This window comes from Geospiza fortis, unplaced genomic scaffold (genome assembly GCF_000277835.1).
Source record: "Geospiza fortis unplaced genomic scaffold, GeoFor_1.0 scaffold413, whole genome shotgun sequence".
In the NCBI taxonomy this organism is placed as follows: domain Eukaryota; kingdom Metazoa; phylum Chordata; class Aves; order Passeriformes; family Thraupidae; genus Geospiza; species Geospiza fortis.
The window spans coordinates 2,461,585-2,483,184 of record NW_005054386.1 but is presented as its reverse complement, the minus strand read 5'-3'; the positions used below and the strand labels follow the sequence as shown (position 1 = coordinate 2,483,184).

The following is a 21,600-nucleotide window of genomic DNA, read 5'->3' as shown; positions in this document are numbered from 1 at the left end:
GCTCCGGTGTCAGCGGGGACGGGACGCGCAGCGACAGCAGAGCGAAGGCGGGGAAGGGCAGGGAAGGAAGGGGTGTCCCCTCCTCACTGAAGGAATCCGCACCGGTGCGAAGTTATCGCCCAGAGACGGTGAGAGGCGCTCGGGCTGCTCAACCTGCTGCCGCCGCCGCTGCCGCTGCTGCCGGTAAATGCTCTTCACTTCTTACTTGCGGACATGCCCGGGGCTCTCCTCCCCTCTCCGCCGCAGCGCTCGGGGCTCCGTGGCCCCGGCAGCCGCCGCTGTAATTGCGGGTGGAGTTGCCAAGTGGGGATGTGTGTGTGTGTGCGGGTGTCGGAGCCGCGGGATTCAGCACTTGGAGAGGTCATTACTTGCATGAGTTCCAGGCAAGGAGGATTCTCCGTGCCTCCGCAATAACTGCCGCTGCTGCCCATTAATCCTCATCCTTAGCCGCTGGTATTTCTTATGGTTTCACCGTGTTTTAATGTTGTCTTTGCTTTTTTTTTTTTTTTTAAGCTGCTGGGGTTTAATTTGTTTATTTACTTTCTTTTCCCCCTTTTCTTCGGAGATTGTAGTACAATGTTATTATTTATTTCTTCAGTGTTTGCCAACAGTGTGGGAAGGTATCGCTGATTCAGAAACTATTGTCCACAGTGCTTCTCGGCTAGGAACAGGCGGCAATAGGAGAAGGCAGGCATTTGTATTTCGAAAGGGAATTAAAAAAAAAAAAAAAAAAAAAAAAAAAAATGCTGCTTTGCATCATTGCCGCAGATTTGCGGGGAGCACGGAGGGACGGTGATATTTTGTTGTTTGCGAAGGGAATAAACACCGAAGCGCTTTGGTGTTTCACGAGTAGCCCCGCGATTGAGCTGTTTGGGAATGGCTGTGGATAATAAATTCCTGGCTGTGGAGGCAGGGATTGCTGGCATGTATCGCATCCAGCGCTCAGACAATGTACCGGCGTGTGCTGACACCGGAGCGCGTCCCTGCTACACCTGCCGTGGAGTGGCACTTTGACAAGAGACTGCTCTGTCTCCTGCATACACCCAGACTGAAATTTAAATAAGGTGCGAATTGAGCTCTTAACTCTCTGTCTTTGAACCAGACTCCTTTTTCAACACTTCTCGTTAGGATTCTTGTGTAAACATCTATTTGTAGCAATTTCGGGAGATTTTATAGTCCTAATATGTGCTTTTATGCCTTTATTTTTTTTTTACTTCATGCTTAAGTGTTCTGTCCTTCTAAAAGGCTCAGAATGAAATGGCAAGTACTGTCTGTGTGTGTGTATATGTGTGTGCATAAATATGTAAATATTTATATATAATGTTTGGCTTGTACTTGTTTAAATTTACAGAATCTTGTATTATGTGGAGGAAACAGGTATTATAACAGAATTAAAATGCAGGAACACAGAATTAAAGGAGACTTTGTTTGTCAGGTTTAGTTGTGGAGTTAGAAGATTATGTAAGATCAAAGACATTCAAAATGCATGTGTCCTAGAGAAGTGTGGAAGGAGCAGCATTCTAGCAATTTAAGAATATAAAGCTTTGCTGTAACAATACAGAATGCAGACTGTCAATAAATCTCTGTAGCCATCCAACATCCTCACAGGGCACTTTATGGAATGCTGCTTAAAATCTGTTGTAATTAAACCACAGTCTCTGTTAAGGGCAGAGTTAATGAAAGAGCAGCATCACCTGTTAGTATGGTTACTTGAGGTAAGTGTAATAGCTTACAGTGGTTGTACAGACTCAAAAGTTTTTCTTCAAACTTCAGAGGAATTGAGAAAGATGGTTCTTCCTGTAAGATATTTGTATTTGTCATTCAGCTGGTGCAGAATCACTGTACCGAATAGCAATTGGTCTGTTCTGGGGTGAAGTCAGTTTTTACAAGGGGATGACAACCTAATGATAGGGAACATTTGTTGCTTTGTCAAGATTTAAAATATGTACAAACAATGTATCTGAGCATCATTTTCCTGTGCCTTAGCAAATCAGGTTGATGATTAATTTGGCTTGGCCCATATGCCGAGGTTCCTAGTTGCTGGGTAATAAATAAAAACTAGTCTTACATTACACCCATATAGATTGTGTGCTATTCAAAAAACCAACTGTGAGGTCTGAGTTTTAATTCATTTAAAGAGGAAAACTTTTCTAGTTGTGGTTTCTTAGTGTCCTGGCAATGCCTGAGAACTCAAAGAAGTAATTTTTAATCCAATTATTAACACGTTTACAGCATGTTTTTTAAAGAAAAAGTTTTGGTCCAGATAATATTTGAATTTTTATTCTGCTTTTAAAAAAACATTTCTATTAAGACAGTGCTCATAGGAAACAATAACATGTTAGTCCTCTACACGTTATTTTTAATAGGGATAATTAAAATAATGGTCTTTCTGTGTCATTAGCTTTTAACTGCTTGTGTTGCATGGGGAGAATTAACACGTGAGCTTCACTAGTAATGTTTTCCTGTAATTAAACTGAACTGTATTTTCACTTGTAATATTTCACACTAAAAGTCAAAGCTGCAGGAAAGAATTGAGGAGGTACTTTCTCTTAGGTCACAGAGATTACCAGAGGTTATTGATTTGAGGGGGCTAATAGTTGCATTTCTTTGCCTTTTTAAAGAACAGTTTTATTTCTGATATATGTACATCAACTTTTCATACATGGACATGGTTTTGGCATTTTCCCGTCAAATACTGACATTTTTGTTTCTGCAGTCAAAGTAGATTTCCTGTGAACAGCTTTACTGTTAGAGTAAGTCATGGTGTTAGCTGTATTAGTGATTGTGTGCTTAAAATTATTTAGAACAACACAGGAAAGGGAAAGTGTTGAGTTCAATCAAGTTCAATGTCTAGACTTTCTTGTCTGAGAGGTCAAGCTAAACTGAAAGTCAAATTAGATGAAGACAAAGCTCTAGCCACTATTAGAGTACTCAAGTCAATATACCAATGTTTGAAAAGCTGTTTTGTGTTTGTTTGCATTTTACTGTGAATTTAATCCCTCAGTCCTTAATGTTTTTGGCAAAAGATTCACATAGGAGCACCACTGAAGTCCATGCTTAAAGATAAGACCAAAAAATTATTGGGCTGATCCTTTAAACAATAATATTCTTTTATATAAATGGATAGTTCTAAAAAGTTTGCCCTTCCTTGCCCTGGATCTGTAATAGAAAATACAACCTTACAATATAAATTAAATTCATTTCTACTAAACTAATTAAGATAAGAGATGTTTTAGTCCTTACTTGCTCTTTCAGAAGGTTAATATTTAATGGAAATGGCAAGTTTTTTCCCAGGCTTTTTTTTTTTTTTGACTATGCTTTACTTACAATTTCACAAGATCCTTATCAGGAGGAACAGTTTAATATGATACTGTGCTACAACAGAAAAGAAGGGTTTGCTGATACTCAGTACAAGCAGAGCTGGTCCCCACTTTGTGACCAGAGGTGTCACATCCCAGAGCCTTCATGCCAACTGATGGTGACTCATCTTTCTAATTTCCTCCTGCACAAAGCAGCTCCTGCACAGAGTGCTCTTGGTGAGGTACGGAGTGACTCTGGCTGTGTCACCCTGTTCCAGCCACAGGCTGCTCCAGCTCTGGTTCCTGGCTGTGGCTGCAGCCTCGGAGAGCCCCTGGTTCTGCTGCTGCTCTCAGAGTGGAGCTTGTTCCCTGCAGCACAGCCTTCCCTGATCCGCACAGCAGTGAAAGGAGACTCTGGGCCATTCTCTGTTAGCTCAGTTTTGTCTCACCATTATTGCTCTGCACTGGGATCCCATAATGCTGGTGAACTTCAAATACATTGGTTTAAATCCACCTGGCTGACTAACTCAATATAATCAGATAGACTTTTCAGATAAGCAGGAAGTGTGCTACGCTTAGATATTATTCATTTTTTATTATTCTTAAATAGGTTCTTTTTTGTCGAATTGATTGACATTCAGTGCCAAATAGTAATAAATTGTCTACTTTCATCTTTATTGCTGAGCATTAATAACCCAGTAGTCATCCAAACAGGGGTGTAATTGTAAGATTTTTAGTGACAAGCTGCACAACGTTGGATTGCAAACTTTTCTGTTTAGCTGAGCAGGTTGTGAAAGGATACATGGTGCACACACTGCTTTACACCAGGGGCTGTATTCAGACTCATTCTGGGCAATAGTCAGGGAAACAACAGATCTTAAGCCATGCCTTTTTCTTTCCCTCAGGAACAGGTTTTATAGAAGATACATTTTAATCTCTGATGAATGGAAATAAAGTTTCACTTTGGAAGGGTGGTTTGGCTTTGGGGATTTTTTTGTGGTGATTATTTTCTTTGAGTTGTTTTGATTTTAACTATAATGCGACTCAATATGGCGAAATTAGGAACAGAGTGTCACCCTTTTTGATTTTGGATACTAGGCTCTTCATTCTTCTTGTTTGTTCTGAAGAGACTTCTTAGCAAAAACACATTTAGGTGAAATATTAACTGTAACCATTCAGAACTACGAATATGTGTTAAAATAGTGTAAAATACATAAGTAGATTCTCTTGGAGGATTTTCTTAGTAGTTTGGGGCACCCTGCCTTTACCTTTGTAGCAGCCTTTAGAGCTTTGAATCGGTCTCAGTTCTCCAGACTTATCTGTTGTTTCTCAGCCCACACAGGCAAGGAAAACACCAGGGCTTGTTCAGAGGGGTGGTGCAAGGCTGTCTAAAATCCTTAATGAGCATATCAGTGAAACCCTTGAGGAGGATAGAAATAGCTCCTGGGTGCAGTCTGTGTGGAGAACGTGGAGAGAAGGCCGGGCCTGGACCTGTGCCCTGGAAGAGGCACCTGAGCAATGGTTTCATCTCAGGTGCTGTCAGGGGGGAGCAGTGAAAGTGACAGAAACAAAACTGTCTTCTGCTGCTTATCCTGGGCAGGGATAAGCAGCCAGTGTCAGTTTTTTGAACCAGACCCAGAGGAGCTTTTTTCACCAGTGTGCCCAGGTACAAAAGCTGAGCCTGTCTCCAGGTGAGTGCTGCTGTGCCTCCTGGGAACTTTTAGTTATGTTCCCTTAACTCTCTCAACAGGGTTCTTTCTTTTTTTTTTTTTTTTAATTACTATTGTTTTTTGGGGATAATTTTTAGGGAAGTCACTTTTCCTAAATAATTGAGTTAGTAGTGTTGGTTCTGCTGTGGTTTTGAGTGGCTCTATACGATGTTGTCAGCTGTGTTGTAGAAATCTGTCTTGTATTAAGTTTAAGAGCTGTGGATAACTGTATGCAAGTGGAAACTATAAAAATTCTTTTATGAAGCCATTGTGTAGGAGTGTAGGGCTTAGATATAAAACAGCAAAACACAGGAAGTCCTACTAAATATAAATAATATATTTTTCTGAGTGTAATTGCCTAGTGACTTTTCTAATCTCTCTAAAAAAAGCAGAATAAGTTATCATAATAATGTTCTCCAATATTTGTATCACATACCAAACCAATGGTAAGTACCTTTTCCAACAATGACAACAAAACAATAATAAATTAATATTTAGAAAGGCAGAATACCAGATATTGAAATATAACAATGACACTAGAAAAAAGCTTTCTGGTCTTGAAAATAAAGTTCACTTTACTTGCCAGTGTTTCAGTAAATGCAGTGTTTGATTCAGATTCTGGAGGTAAAATGAGTCTACTGAAATGAAGTAAATATTAAATTCTTCCTACTGTATAAAAATACATTCCCTAGGGAGAAGTGTTATACACTTCATGCTTGCCACATTAAATGAGTTTTCTGAACCAAATAAAACAAGTGGTATGCAGTTCTGCTGTCACTGTGTAGATACCTAATTGGCCATTACTAGAGATTTAGACATTAAAAAAATATATATATATTTATATACTTTTCATCCTAGTTCCTGATTACAGATGCTGGCTCTTGGTGTGTTTGGTTTTGGGTCTGTGCTCAGGGACCTTCAGAGGGTTGTGATCCTGCAGGAGGTGGCAAGAGCATAGCCTGGAACATAGACCTTTCTCTTATGGGATGTTTTTTAGGGTGGGCACTTCTCCTACGTTTTCTCCATGTACTTTTGACACAGAAAATAGTTTCACATTGTCTGTGGTTTTTGGGGAAGTGAGCTCTAGCTGGTTTCTGGTTTCCCATGAGAACATACAAATGTGAGCATTCACAAAAATAAGCCTTGAGAAGTTAGAGAAATAGTTTTCTCTCCTACTTTAACATAGCTGACAGCATTAAAATCAAAAGGGTTATTACTGGGTCTCACAAAAAAGATTTTTTTTGTCAGACCCCTTCCAATCAGGGTGAAGTTTTAGGCAAATCTTATTTTATAGAAGAATATTTGAATGAGTTGAAGCTTGATACATTTGACTACAACTTTGAGTAAACACAAAAGTACCATGGAAGGGGATTAGCAATTTTAATAATCTTGTAGCGGTTTGATTTGTTTGTGGTGTTTCTATAACGTGTTCAGTTACCTAAAACATGACCGAGTTTATGTAAACATACATGTGACACATGGGGATCTAGCTTGAAATGAAGATACAGAACATTCCCATAGTGAATGGCTTTGGTCTATTCCTTCTGGTTTGGGAACCTGTGGCCTAAATATCAGCTAAAGAACACACAAAACACTGTTAAGGGAAACTGTAAATTGCTATTGAGAGTGAGGCAATGCAGAAAAGGTTTTTAAAGAAAGCTAACTGTTTAAAGATGAGTGGGTGCCTATAAGATGATGAGAAAAATCCTGTTTGCTGTACTCAAGTTGAGTTCTTAGTGTCCTTCTGGACTTGGTCTTGGATCTCTGGCTGTGGAAAATCCTTGAGGAAAAAAAGCACTATAAAAGTATTTCTGTCAAGTCACCTGAAATAAATGCGTATGCTTGGTAGTTGAGTCTTTTCAGGAAAGATTTATGGGAAGTGGACTGTCAGGTAGATCATTAATAATCTAAAAAGCAAGGATAGTAATAAAGATTTGTGTTGTAGCCTTGGCTACAAAAGGAACTAAACCTTTTTTGTTTTAGCAGAGAAGTCAGCTTGCTTTACTTCTCTCCCTGCACAGAGACCAACCTAAGTCTTCTCCATCCCCATCTCTGCAGCTGCTTGTAGTGGGCAGAGAGCAGCCTGAGGAAAAGTCTCTTAGTGCAGTGCTAAATTTGGAGGTCACAGCTTTATTAAGCAATTCTGAAGTATGTGGTATTGCAGTGCAAATCCTAGCTGACACCACTGGCCTCAGCTGTGGAGTAAAGAATAAGCTGTGCAGCTGTCTTTTCTTTCAGCTTTTCTACCCGCTAAGGAATGCTGACTGAAATCCAGAACATTGTCACCTTCCTTCCTCTGTGCAGCATACCTGAGGCTGAGAGATGACACCAGAGTGGAGCTGCACAGAACATATTTCAGAATGATGGCAGTGGCCAAGGACCAGTGCTGAAGCACAATTTGCTGCAGCATTTTTCCAGGCTATCAAAGTCACAATTATTTCAGTGCTCCTTATAAAGCAGGCCCTCTGGAAATATCATCATGGCACTTTGTTTCAGCATTGCAGGGTGAAGGAGAGACAGAGATGTCCATGTGCATAACCAAAATGCCTTGCACAGGAACAAAGCTGAGATAGTGACTCCTCAATGGATTGCTGTCATCACTCTCTTCCTCCTGCTCCCTTCAGATCATTCCCTAGCAAGGTGCCACTCCTTGCTTCAGCAGCCTGCCTGTAAACAGCAATCTTTTTCCCTCTGGGGCACGAAGAAGAGGAGAAGGAGAAAAATACAGGGAAAAAAGTAGCCTGGATAACACCTCACTGCCCTGGGTGTGTGTTTGTGTCTCAGAGTGCCCCTGGGGCCGTGGCTCCACCAGAGCTTGGCTGCTGTGGGTGAGCACCTGCAGACCCCTGAGCTGCCCTCGGAGCCTGCAGGGAGAGCTGCAGCTCCTCTGCTTCTGTGCCCCTTGTTGTGCTGCACTGAGGATTAGTAACTGAGGAGTTGAATGAGAGAGAGCTTTCCCTTGGCTTTCACAAGCAGATGTCACTGCTGGAGAGAAGGAGTGGTGAGAGGTGAGGAGAACCTGTGGATTGCCTGTGGAGTATTTATTCTTCTATTGAAGCTCTAATTACCTTACTGCAACTCTTCTTCCATCTCTCCAGTAATCCCAGAGGCCTCTGTAAGTTCCTCTAGTTCAGCTGGCATTCTGTATCAGCTACCTCCAGGCTTAAATTGCCTTTCTTTTTCCTTTAAAGGAGGAGTAATCACTTCCCTCTGTGTTTCTTAGTCCAAAATATAAGCCCTTAATAGATTTCTCTTTTACAGAGCAGCTTATGCATTACCTCCAAGCCTGTCTCTCTCCCCATAACCTTCACTGACTGTGAACATTGGAATTTATACATTTTCTGTTCTGTAGATTGGTGTTGCAAGATTAAAATTTGCAGCTGTACCCCAGTTAGCTTTAGGCCAGCTTCCAGATGACCTTTCCCCACACAAGGATACTGGGATAGTGAGATCTGTGCCATTCTCTTTGTCTCAGCAGTTTGCTTGGGAAAATCAGAATTGGGAGTCTGTTGATACTCCCCACATCGATGCTCATTCCCTACTTGCCTGGTGGTTCCTTGCAAAGGAGACAGCTTTTCTCATTCCTCTGCTCTTGCAGAAGAGAACACAGTGAAGTGTGGGGTTTAGATTCTTTGTAAAGCTGCAATGATTGCTGCTTTGTTCTGCCTCCATTTACCAAAGGTTTTCCATCTTGCCCTGGACACAAAAGAGTCTCTGATTATTGTAAATTTCCTTGCCCCTGGAATGAAGTGTTAGAAGTCAGATGTCTAGTCAGACTGGGTTAGTCCTTGTCAGGAGGAAACCTGGTGGGTATTCAAAAAATATTTAAGTGCTTTTTTGAAAACAAGTAACTCATCCCATGTATTGTAGAATAGGAATGTCTTTAAATTTGCAATATAAAAATAATTTAATAAAATGACAGTTAAGCCTGAATTAGATAAGTTTAACTGTCAGGGTCTGATCCTGAAAATAGTCATTATTGCCCTGCTGTTCTTCAAACGAGTGTGCATGGGAAAGGATCCCCTGCTTAGGGCAGCCTCTACTAGAACACATTTTTCCTATTGTTGTCCATTTGCAGTTTAATTTATACATTTCAAAGAAGGACACTTATAAGATGGTTAGATGCCACTTCAATTTTGCTAATGAAATGCTGTTTTGTACTTAGTAGACCATAATATTAGCACAGCAGAACCTATCATTTATAGCTAGTAGGTATTATTTTCAAACTAAGCAGCAAGAAACATATACATGAGCTTGAACTTGTGGTTGTTGAAGTTTATTTATGCCTTGCAGTGATTGTAGTGACTTAGGATCAAACCTTGCTTATCCATGCCACAGTTTTAGCTGGGTAGGGAGGCTCACTTCTTGTTTCTAGGTTTTTTTCTTTATAGAAAAAGAGAAACAAATGAGGCTTGGCACCACACATTGCAGAAAGAATTGCTGAGGTTAAAGAAAAAGGTGCTCAATATTTGGTTTGAGATTGCTTTCCATTTAGGCAGTGAGAGAGAAGTGAAACCAGGGGCTCTCATGGTAGTTCAAGAGCAGCTATGTGCTACTCCGTCTGGGTCTTGCCTTGTTTGCAAAAAAGGATCTTGGCAGGCATGGCAGATGGAAGCACTAGGGCTGGTGTGCTGTTTCCTGGGTCCAGATAGTAAACTAGCAAAAATGTGATTTAAAAATGTCTTGCTGTCTTCCTTCTTATATCACTTATCTACTCTACACTTAAGTCTGGCACAGCTGGATGTAAAGCTCCAGGATCTAAGCTCCATAACCAAGGGTTATCTGACTTAGTTCAGTCAGCTCATGAATATTTTGGACTGTAATTCCCCAAATTTATTATGAATGCATCTGTCTGTGTCAGAAGTCATGGTAACTATACTCCTGTGTATTTTAACATAATGCTTTCTGTGTCAGCTGGTTGGGTTATTTATTTTCTGTGTCAGGCGGTGGTCATTTATGCCGTGACCCTAGAAGGAATCTCTTTGGTTGGATGGGGGTACTTTTTCTCCCTTCACCTTCCTTTTTCCCACTTCCCTACCCTGCTCCCCTCAGCCATGACATTGCTGGGGAAGATTTTACAAGAATAGTTTAAAGTTTGGAGTTGACTAATTATCTTATTGCCAGAAGTTGTATGTGTACTCAGTGCCATTTCTTCTGTTTGTATGAACTCTTATTTGTGTCCACTACCAGTAGATTATAGCTAAATGCTGAATGTTAGGAATTGATGTTTTTTCCCACTTTGATTACTTGCAGATCCATAGAGCTGTTTATTCATCTTCTCTAGTTAGCAATTATTTAACATCCTAGTTTGCTCACATAGTAAATCTGTAATAGCTTTTTGTATTATGGAAAACAATCCTTCCTTGAGTAAGGAAACAGTGCGGCAGGATAAGCTAATGCATTGAAAAATAAGTTTATTCTCCACTTAGAAAAAGGGCTATTGCAGTCCTGCAGATAAGGGTCTGCATCTGTTGCCTCTGAACAGCAGACAGAATTCTGCTGGTCCCTTCACACACTCAGCTCACAAAATGTGCTCTCCTTCCAGCCCTGCCATAGTAGGTGCATTTGGGAAGTGGATTTACTGCCTGAAACGTATCAGTTTTGTGGAAAGATGTGTGCCTTTGGGTTTGCTAATTACACACCTTTTGCAATTGTGATTTTTTTTTTGTTTGTTGCTAATTGTGAATGTTTCAATTAGAAAGTGTTTTGGAAGATGATAGAAATTGGATGATGTTCTAGTAGTGTAGGAGGGGAAAAATTAATCCAGTTTTTAATTTCAGATAAACAGCTTTATTATAGAGGCTATCTTCTCTCTTTGTGATTAGTCTGAACATGGGCAAGAGTATTTTGAAAAAATACTAAGCTGGCTGTGTTATTTTGGAAGTGTATGGCAGCAGGATGGCCCATTCACTGATTGCTTTTAGCCCATTATGGAACCATATTCTTCTTTCAATTACCAAGGCTCAGGTTTGGTCAAATAATGTTTAGCCCTTCTCTGTAAAATCCTGAAATCCTTTGGTCAGGCGGTTGGATGTGCCTCCCTGCTGACCAGGGCTGTGCCATACAGGTGCCAGAAGCACTTGTCCCTCCCCCAAATTAAAACTGGCTGGCAGCACTAAAATCCCAGTGTCACCTTGTTACCCGTGTCCTTGTCATCTCTGAAGTCCTGTGTTGACTAAAAGCTGAAATTCTGGAATACAAGAACTGTGCTTGTCTTAACTCCTGGGACACACCTGACAAGGAATATTTCAGTCTTCTCTGACTTAATCCATTATCCCCCTGAGTAATGGAATACAGAGGAATAATGGAATACTGTGGTTCACAGTGAAATATGGGGTCTCAATGGGAAGCATGTTTTTGGGAGAACTGAGTAAGTTAGATCTTGGAGCTGTCTGCTTTTCTTAAGTGGTTTATTTATAGCTGTCTCTGAGTCTGTTGCCTGTGAGTTATCAAAGACTTTGCAAGATTAATTTGCAGTTTCATTGCAGAGAGTAGCTTCTTTCACCATGAGACAGACTTTTTCCCTCCCTCCTCCTTCCTCTGTCTGTGTATTGCAGTTAAGGACACTGTTATCTTCTCTTCTGAGTGTCATGACTTACAATGGTGGAGACATTATTCCTACATGGAAACCTAGCCAGAAAAGGAATGCTTAACCTGGTTGCTCAGTTCCCCCAGCTACCATTTCACAGCTTTTAGCTTCTGTTCACTACAGTTTTAGGTCCACAGGACTTCTCCTCAGACCTTCTTATCCTTCTTTTCCCACTTTCTTGCAGGAATTCCAGCCCAGAAAGATTATTTGTTCTTTACCCAGTTGGCACAGTTCAGTTCGTGTACCCTTTGAACAACCCTGCTCTCCGTGGGACTTCCTTAAAGCTTTCACCAAGTGAGACTGAGGTTAAAAATTAGAGAAAAGAAATAAACCCCAAACCCCAAATCCCCTTTCAAATGATAATAGCAAAGCACAGTGTATCTGCAGTGGCTGTGAAATCCTCACCATTACTGATATTACAGTACAGACTAGCCAGCCATCCATCTGGGATGATAGCATTACCATTGATACTGTCCTGCATGAAGGGGTCACATTAGACAACTTTGCAGTGGGGATCTCTCCCAGCTGTATTTTTCTGCAATGTGCTGGACTAGCCCTTCATAATAGAAATAGGTAGATTTAAAGACATGTCAACCAAAAACCCTCCAACCTTTTTCAAGGCAGTGTTTCCTAGAAATCAGAAGTATTTCTCAAGTGACTGAACTGGAATTTTGAGTTAGGACAGCTGAAAACATGGATAGAGAAGGGTAAAAATTTTGTTCCTGGATACAAAAATCCTTGCAATGACAAGGTAGGGTAGATACTGTGTTGTTTCCATTAAATTGTTTTTTCCTTTTCAGGCTTCTAAGCAAGCCCTTACTGTATGGAAAGAAGCTAAGATCATGCAATAACTTTTACTGAGCTGTTCTGTTGATGCTGCAGCAGCCTTCTAACTACATGGCTGAAATTTTGCAGTAATAAGTATCTGTTTGTCCCAGGCAATTCATTTGGTATCATGTATCCTAAGAACAGCATCCAAATAGCTGCTGAGACTTCACCAAGTGTCATGTAAATACAAGGACAGTGTTCTTATTTGGTGACAGACCTGATGTGAGAAACAAAAGCCCAGAAAATTAGCTCATAATTTACATCATACAGGGACACTGTGAGGAGAGGATAATAGGAGCAAAGTCTTCATGGTAGTCCCTGGAACGCACATGAAATGGAGCAAGATGAAAGATTTAAGCTATAATAGCTTTGTGAGGGAATGCCCTGCCTCTCTCCTTGTTTCCCTGCATTGCATCAGTACTGATCTTTTTAAAAGTGGAAATAGGTGCCCTCTGTGACTACCACTGTATCAGTACTGCAGAACAGCTCCTTGAACTCTGAATTCCACTGAGGTATCCCCAGATGCCCTAGATACTGCTGAGGCTTTCCCTAGAAAACAAAATAGCTCAGGAAAAATGACTGATTATTCAGGCTGGCATAACCTTCCCACATACTTTTTAAATATAAATTACAGTGGAATTAGCAAGTAAAATATTGGATATTGTCTCTTTTAATGCTGTCCTTTGAAATTAATGGTAATGATGATCCCCCAGTTTGGAGTACATGGCAGTGGCTTTCTAGTGACTAATTGCCTCAGTCAGTAATGTAATAGATTTTTGCAACATGATAATGAAGGAAATTCTAATGAAGGTCAGATAGCAAATGGCTACTGAATTGTTAGTTTAAAAAATCTGTCAAAATGTGTAATAATTTCTTCAGGTTTTGTTAGGAAGGCTTTTTGACCCCTGGTGACAGACATGTGATCATTAAAGGTACTTCAGTGATTTTGTGGGAAAACCAGACCTATTCTATCAGGCTCCTGAAGAAGGGAATTAATGCTGCTTAGTTTGGTGCATGATGTTGAGGTCCAGCTGGATTTTCAGACCTTTTAGGGGAGAGGCATTTTTGTGTTACCTGCTGGCTGAACAGCCATCCTGTACAGCTCCATGGCATGATGCAAGGGGAGAGATCTTTGTCTGTGGAAAGACAAAATATTCCCTCTACATGCCTTCACTGGAGATGACTAAATCAGCCACTTAGTGATGCAAGAATACCTGCCTTTTAGACACTTTTGGCTTTGCCAGTTTGTAGGGGTTTTTGTCTGCAATACTGTGAGCTGTTCCAGCAGTGGGATTCTGCAGGGGGTCGTGGCAGTGTTGATTTGGATTAATGGACAAGGCTTTTCATGTTCAGGTAAAGGACTTTGACAAGGACATTGGAAGGAATGTGTCATGTCTTGTAAACAATCTTGGAAATGCATTTCTAAATTGTGGCTAAAATCAAATGTGTTACTGTAGAATATTTCCCCCTCATTTGCATTTGTGAATCATTCATCTGTTTATCATCAGCTGGTGGTATTTCTGTAGTAAGTGAGTTTCCATTAGAGAACTCATGATGAAGATGTCTTTTCCTGTGATTCAGTAGTTCAGAGTGACGGTAATACTACAAAAGTACATTTCAAGTGAAGATTTGGTCAGCAATCCTACATAAAACCCTTGCTTCTCAGAATGTGTTTTGGAGAAGCACAACACCATACAGGCTGTTATTTTGTTCTTGTTTTGAGATAAATTTGTTTGGCTTTTAGAAGGATATGCATGTACACATATGATTTCCATCAAAAAGAAGTAGGTGTGGGAAGTTTCTGATTATTGGTTCTGTGAAGATGGAAAACAGAGTCTCAAATTTGTGTTAAGAGGAGGTATTGGCTATAAGATTATTATTGAATTAAATAACTCCTATCATGTCTATTGAGCTTTTTAATACTAAAATATTGTTGCCTAGTTTGAGATTGGTATCTGAAAATTGGAAAGGAATACAGATGTTTTCTATTTTTAAAAATAATCTAAGTATTCATCAGATACTAAGAGAGTTCTAACGGTTGATTAAAAAAAATCTTTTTTATTCAATATGATTGAAAAGGTGGTTATGCCAGATATAAAAGAAAATCACAATATAGTACAAAGTACAGCATAGTGCTTGATTGTACTATATGTGCAAAACATTGTATTAAGATTTGCTTTTTTCAAATTAAAAATAAATCAGGTTAGAGCTGCTGCAGAAAAAAATATGTGTGTACTTCAGTATGTTTCATTTAGCAATATGTTTCATTTTGTTCTAGCAAAACTAGGCAAATGAATACATGCAATCTGCAAGTCTTAAATAAATTTACTATGTTAGAGAATTTAGAAAAAAACTCTTAAAACTTTATTAATTTAGTTGCTCATTTTCTAAAGCATTTCTCCCTTTAATTTGCTTCTCTGTTACACTTTCACAATATGCATTTTTGGGGTAAAACCCATCTGAACAGATTTCTCATACATCTTCAGCGTAGCGATTATTTCTGCGCAGTGACTGTTAAATCCTTGATTATGCGGTGGGAAAATGTAATAAAGTCACCAAGTTCCTTTTCTGAGAAGGAATAGCTGTTGTGTTCTGAATAAGTTCGGTGTGGTGCTTATGGAGCTTTCTGAGGTGAGATGTAAAGCAGGAAATTTATATATTGTTTAGCTGCTGCACTGAAGGTTACAAATTCGTTTGCTTGTTGCAGCTATGCAGAGTGACAGGAATGCAGGTTAGAGGGCACAGAGTTAATGGTCCTGCTGGCTCTGAATTGGTTATGGTCCTAATCTCTGTGATTTTTCTTGTCTGTGATGCAGAAAACTAGAGAACGTGTTTTGTCTGTTGAGCAGTTCACGCTGCTGCCTGATGACCAAGGCATGTCAAAAGCAATTGCATAACATGGTGTTGTCATCTAATATTTACCTTTTGCTGGTGCAGCGTGAGCCAGGCCTGGCTGCTGGCAGAACTGCTTGGGTCAGTTCTGTACAAGAGCAGGAGTCACTGCAGTTTAGTCCCTGTGGCCTTTAGAATGCCCTTGGTAAGAGGAATGGCTGCCCTGCTGCAGCTGCCCCTTGCTGGGTGTATGTTTGAATCACAGACTCACCAAGGATGGAAGAAACCTCCAAGGTCATGGAGTCCAACCTTTGGCTGGTCCCCACTGTGTCAACCAGAGCAGAGCACTGAGTGGCCCATCTGGTTGTTCCTTGAACATCTCCAGGGATGGGGACTGCCCCACCTCCCTGGGCAGCCCATCCCAAGGCCCGACCACCCTTTCAGGGAAGAAATTATTCCTGATGTCCAACCTGAACTTCCTCTGGCACAGCTTGAAGCCATTTCTGCTTGTCCTGCTGATGGTTCCCTGGGAGCAGAATGAGAAGGTGCCCCCTGAGCCTCCTTTTCCTCAGGCTGAGCCCCCACAGCTCCCTCAGCTGCTCCTCATGTACTTGATCACTAAAGCAGAGTACTCAGTGAATGGATTATGCTGGTTCAGAAGGGTAGGAATTCTTGGATTTGGTATTGGGGTGAGCTGTTTTCTCCTCTCACTTGATGCTGTTTTATTGTTTTATTGGCATGGTACCCAGTGTGAGAGGCTAAAAGAGTGGATGCTGATTCCTAAGAAGAGAGTTTTCATTTTGTAATCTGTGACAAGCTGACAGAACATGAGAAAACATGATGGCCTTTCTCCCTCAGACATATCTATCTGTCTGGGGGTGAATACACAGCCTGTGACAGCAGCCTGTGCAGATAAAGTACATGTGATGACTGGATACACAGGGATATGCCTGGCCATCTCCAAATTAGATGTATAAAGTATTGTGGGTGAACTTTTTAAACTCAAGTGTGTTGTCACAGGTCTTCTTGCACACTTTATGAACTTTCATACTTGATCTCAATCTGCTGGCACTTTGAATTCTGTATGGAATGCGAAGCAAGGTTTATTCCATTATTCTCACTGCCACATTCTTATTTAGTGGACTTTTCATTTGTTGTGTGTGCTTGGAAGTGGAATATTGAAGCCCAGATAGTTGTACCCTGGTACCTTCCCACAGCTGAAAATGCAGGCTCTGCCCTTAGCCATGATTTCTCTCTCACACAGGATGTGGTAGGTGTAGCAAATGCCATGAATGAACTTAAAAAATCTCAGCTGCAGCCAACTCTTTTGATAGATCTGAAGAAAATAAGGTATTCTTTTATCCTGGCCACTCGAAAGTATCATCTATATCATCTAAAATTTGCATAATAAGCACATCATTTCAGGGGAGCTTGGTAATAAAAAGTGTGTGGTTTATCACCTTGGTTAAAGGTGATACAGTTCAGAAACAAGGAGTACAAGAAATAGGAATTCTGTGTGCAATTCAGACTGCAAGTACTATGGGTTTCTTTCATTCTTTCACAGTTCACAGAAAATATATTCTCAAAGAGACAGTATTTTATAATACTAAAAAAAAAAACCAAACCTGCAATAGCTATATTGGATTTTTAAGTCAGCTTTGATTCCTGCCCTGCTGAATAGAAATGAGCAGTCTGATGTGGAGTCTTCAGAATGCTTCACAAGTGATGGTCAAACACCTGGTGTTACATCCAAATGTATGGCAAATAACTCTGCCTCTGACAAGTGCTCATTATTCCACCAAAGAACCTTGCCTTTGGTACAGTCTCTTATGCAGAATTGTTAAGACACATGAGAAGAATCTTCTCTTTCCTGTTTCCTTCCCAGTATTTGAGACAGACGATGGAGAAGCTAACATTTCATGGTCTTGCTGCACTTTCTGTTGCAGGAGATTTGAATGATTGCATCCCCATCTGGTCATTTGATGGGAACATTCTGAAGCTTTAACAGTCTGTTTAGATTCAATGACATTTCACAGCTTGGAGAGATCTTCCCCAGCATTACTGTGCTGTCTGATTGAGTCTGCATTTACCAGAGATTACAGTTGTGATTATATAACCAAGAGATGCAGGCAGATAGATAAAGATGAAAATCCTTTGTATTATTTGGCTTTGATTTTGTTTTGTTGTGGATTGTTTTGTTTAGCTTTTCCCTCACAGATTGGAGTTGAATGTAGAAACTTGAGAGAAAGAACTAGAACACAGACTAGGAAAAGGAAGGCAGCAAGTTGCTGTTGGAAACCATATAAATCAGGGGTTTTGAGAAGGTGCATTGCCTTTACTATATATATATATTTGTGTATGTGCCTACACACATATGTGGAAAAGCTTACAATGCAAATGCCCTTGCTGTGATTTAAGAATTTTTTTTCTCTAGAAAATGTTCTTTGTTAATTGTTAATTTTTATCTGACCATTTTTTTATTTGAGTGAGGATGGTAGCATAAGTGTTTTGCAGTAGAAGAATTCAAACTTCATTAGGAAAACATAAAGCTATCTTCTTTGCCATCTTATTCTTTATGGAAGCAGGATTTTATACACAGCCACATTAATTACAATTAACTATAGCATTCTAATTTGTTGACTTTATTTATTCAGAACTCTATTAGTGTTAAACAATTAATGGTAAGTTGAACTTTAAAGTGGATAAGAACGTCATTCTAAGCTGTAATAGCTTAGTGGATGAGCATATTGTCCTAAATTGGCTTAGCTGCATCGTTCAATGGTTGTTGTATACAGGCTGTGTAATTATATGATGACTGAATGCTATTAAACCTCTCTCTCTCTCAGGCACACGCCGTGATATCACAGCAAATGCTCCCAAAATTTCCAGCTACGAAAAAATGTTGTTGTTAGCACTATCTTTACATGTTCACTGGATTAATTCTAGATCAATTTGCAAAAATATACAGGTCAGAGGATTTCACTTATTCCCTAAATCTGGTTTTGCAGGTGTGTTTACTGTTTGGCAGCATTGTTTTCCAGTTGTGCTGGGAGAAAAATTATTTTACCATTTGCTCAATAGCTTTATTCTTTTTCTCTACGCTTTCACTTACAGAGGATTTGCATTTGTAACACGTTTTTCCATTTAACGTGCTTTATATTATTGTAGGAAATGGAGAAGAAAAATCACCAAGCTGTTTAAAAATTCAAATAAATAGTTGTTTGTCCTGTGAGTTACATTTGAATTCATATTTTTTTTTCCCAAACTGCTAAGTGCAGTGAGGACACAATCCATTGATGAAGTAATCAGTTTTCTAAAATAAAAATATGCTAGCACACACAGTTTAAAATAAATGTCTGTAGGAAGGATATTTTCTCTTTGCATTTGCATTAATGTGCGTGGGAAGGATATTTTCTCCTTACTTTTGCATTACAACCAGATGCACACACACACTCAGACAGAGCTATTTATCTCTCTGTATTTATAAATATAGGCAACTCCTTTCAAGCCATAGTAAGGCAATGTGTGTAGTGGGAGCAGTCCAAGGCAGAAATAGTGTGACTGAAAACAGCTGTTGCATCCTGGCTCCCCCTCTTGCTCCCAGGAGAAATAAAATGTTGCTTATCTCCAGACAGTAGTTGATTATTTTCTCCTCCACGCTGCCTGGCTGTTAGTGGGCTCATGGACGAGATGAGCAGAATCACAGCACCACATGCTCTGCTTAACTCGAGAGAGGGAATTGTGCCCTTTGTAGGCTCTTCTTTCCAGCAGCGGCCTACACAGGAGAGTGACTAATTCATGCTCTCTGACCTTCTGCATGTAAAACAAGCAATATTATCGTCCTCATTTGCACTTCTTTATTATTTGCTCTAGTGATAAAACCCGAGGTTCACAGATGGGTTTGAAGCGCCGCTGTCCTGGGCTCTGCGTGTGCAGGAATTGGCAGCGGCTGCCCAGGAGGATGAGGGATGATGTAAACAGCCTCCCGAGGGATCCGGGGGCTCAGGTGTGCTCCCCGCTGCCCTGCTGCATGCCCCAGTGCTGCTGTGCTTCCCTGCTGCTCTCCAGCAGCGCTGGCTGCTCCCCGGTCCCCCGGGATGCCAGCACCCCCAGGGCTCCTGCGCAGCCTCTGCTTTCCTGGCTTAGCCTGTGCAGTATCACATACTAGGGAGTTAAGAGCTGTCGTACCTCCTGCCTCATTTCATAGACTGCCACAGCCTTGAGAGGGGATTATTTTGTGTTTAACCTGCTATCTGCAAATCACCCTTAGGTCAGGCAAGGGACACAATGCTGACTGAAGGCAGTCAGTGTCCAAACAAAACAACAGCAGTGTTGCTACAAAGGGTGTAAATGAGAAGATTCTTAATCAGTTTTTAACGAAAAGATTTCAGGAAGTTCTCCCTCACCTTCCAGCTGTCATCTGACCTGTAGGTTTTCCGGGCCATCTTTCCTTTTGCATCTGGAATCTCTTATGAGAGCTGTTGCAGAGAAGAGTTTCTTGGTGAAACAGCATTTACTGCCTATCCTGTTTGTCCTTGGCCTTAAAGGAGAAAGTTGTTTTCTTTCTCTCCAAAACTAGTTTATTTCCGATAGCAGAAAACAGTGCAGCTATTCTGTAAATTGATGGGTTTTGTCACTTTCTAGAAGCTCCCTGTCTGTTCCTCATGTTATGTTCCCTGTACTTACCTGCCTGTTGGTGACTCCTCCCTTCCCCTTTGGGTGATTCAATGTTTGTTTCCCAGCATACACTCTCTTGGTTTTTTGGTTGTGTGGTTTTTTTTTTTTTTTTTCTGAATTTAGGATTTTTCTGTCTTCATCCTTGAACAAACATAGTTGATACAAATGTCAAAAGGGGGTGGGTGTAGGTGGCTCCAGGTTGAGCAGAGCACTGTGGTAATCACCATTCTGTGAACACCAGGGCTTGGAGCAATTGACCTCCATCATCACAATTTCAGAGTACAGAAACACAGGGTTTCAGAGCCAAGGCAGAAGTACAAAACAGTAGGTCTTAATTAATTGCCATTTTAAATTACACCTTTCCAAATTTTCTTTTGACTCTGGTCCTCCCTGTTCTTGAGCGGCTCTCCAGAGCTCTCTATCAGTGTGACTAAGGATGCTGAATGCCATCTTTATCAGATCACAAGATCACCCTTACCATGAGTGTCATTACATTCCTTTTTCAGTGGTCTATCAACAGCATCTTCATCAAGAAACCATTTTATATCAAGGTTATATTGTATTTTTCTCTTTGTCTGTCTGTTTACAACTGGCACAACAGCTCTGCTTTTCTCTTCGGACATAAATGGCATATCATATAAGAAGTTACTCCTGAAGCTCAAGATGGAGCTGGTTTTGCCACATCACAAGTGCTTTGTGCTCCAAGATCAGGCTGTGTTGCTTCATAGTCAGCTTGTGGGGTTTCCCTATGGATTCAGATTTGGAGGAAAAGGCAGGCTAGATGTGGCACCATGACCCCACACTCCTTTATTGCATAAGAGGGAAAAGTAAGCATGTGTGCTCGGAGGGAACAGATGTGGACAGTTAATTCTGTTGCCCTGACCAAGTGATTAAGGGAATTAAACCTGGCCCATTCCATTATGCTGAGTGTCCTTACACCCACTCCTGTTTAGAAGCAAAATGCTGCTTAAAGTGAAGAGTTATTGAAAAGCAGAGCACAAAACAAACATTATCAATCACACAAGTGACATCTAACCTCTGTGCCTAAACACATGCCTTGATGAATACAAGATTTCATTGCTGTGATCCATTGAATTAGACTTTTCAAAAAAAGAATAGAGTGAGACACCCATTTGAGCTGTGCTTTGTGATTAGACTTCATGAAAATTGCATCTATTAAAAAGGAGTAGGGGAGTAAATGCGCACAAAAATTACAGTGTGTTTTCTTTTTAGTGTTAGGGTATATTTTGATACTGGTTTTAAAAAGTATTGCTCTATGCTTTTCTATCAAGTTTTGTCCTAGGGTGATGGTTTAGAATTTTTAATTTAACTTTGTCTGTCATGACAAATGTAGAGAACTAGACAGCTGGGAAACTGTAAAGTTGGTTTGAGAGGGAATTGCCAAATACCTCCACTCTAGTGAATTTAGCAAACCGAATTTTTACCAGTATGCCATTGATTCTGCTTGCTGAAGTAAAAGCACAGTGTTATTTGTAAAATATGGCTATGCTAATAATTTGTAATTTTTCATAATTAGAGGACCATAATATTCCTGAACTGCTCTCCTGTAATATTAATAGATGGTTAAAGATGGGCTGCAGCCTTGAACTTCAAGCTTTGCCTTCAATCTTTGGAACTTTGTACGATGTGGTGAATATAAAAGGAA

General features: G+C 40.3%; 1 protein-coding gene across 1 annotated transcript in view; it reads left to right on the top strand.

Moving 5' to 3' along the window:
- The first annotated feature begins 22 nt into the window (after nt 1–22).
- The window catches only part of TENM2 (teneurin transmembrane protein 2), a 613,414-nt gene continuing 591,836 nt past the window's right edge, over nt 23–21,600 (top strand). Inside the window, exon 1 of the mRNA XM_031060588.1 lies at nt 23–183. The gene's annotated coding sequence lies outside the window, so the exon portion shown is untranslated. The remainder of the gene's footprint in view (nt 184–21,600) is intronic.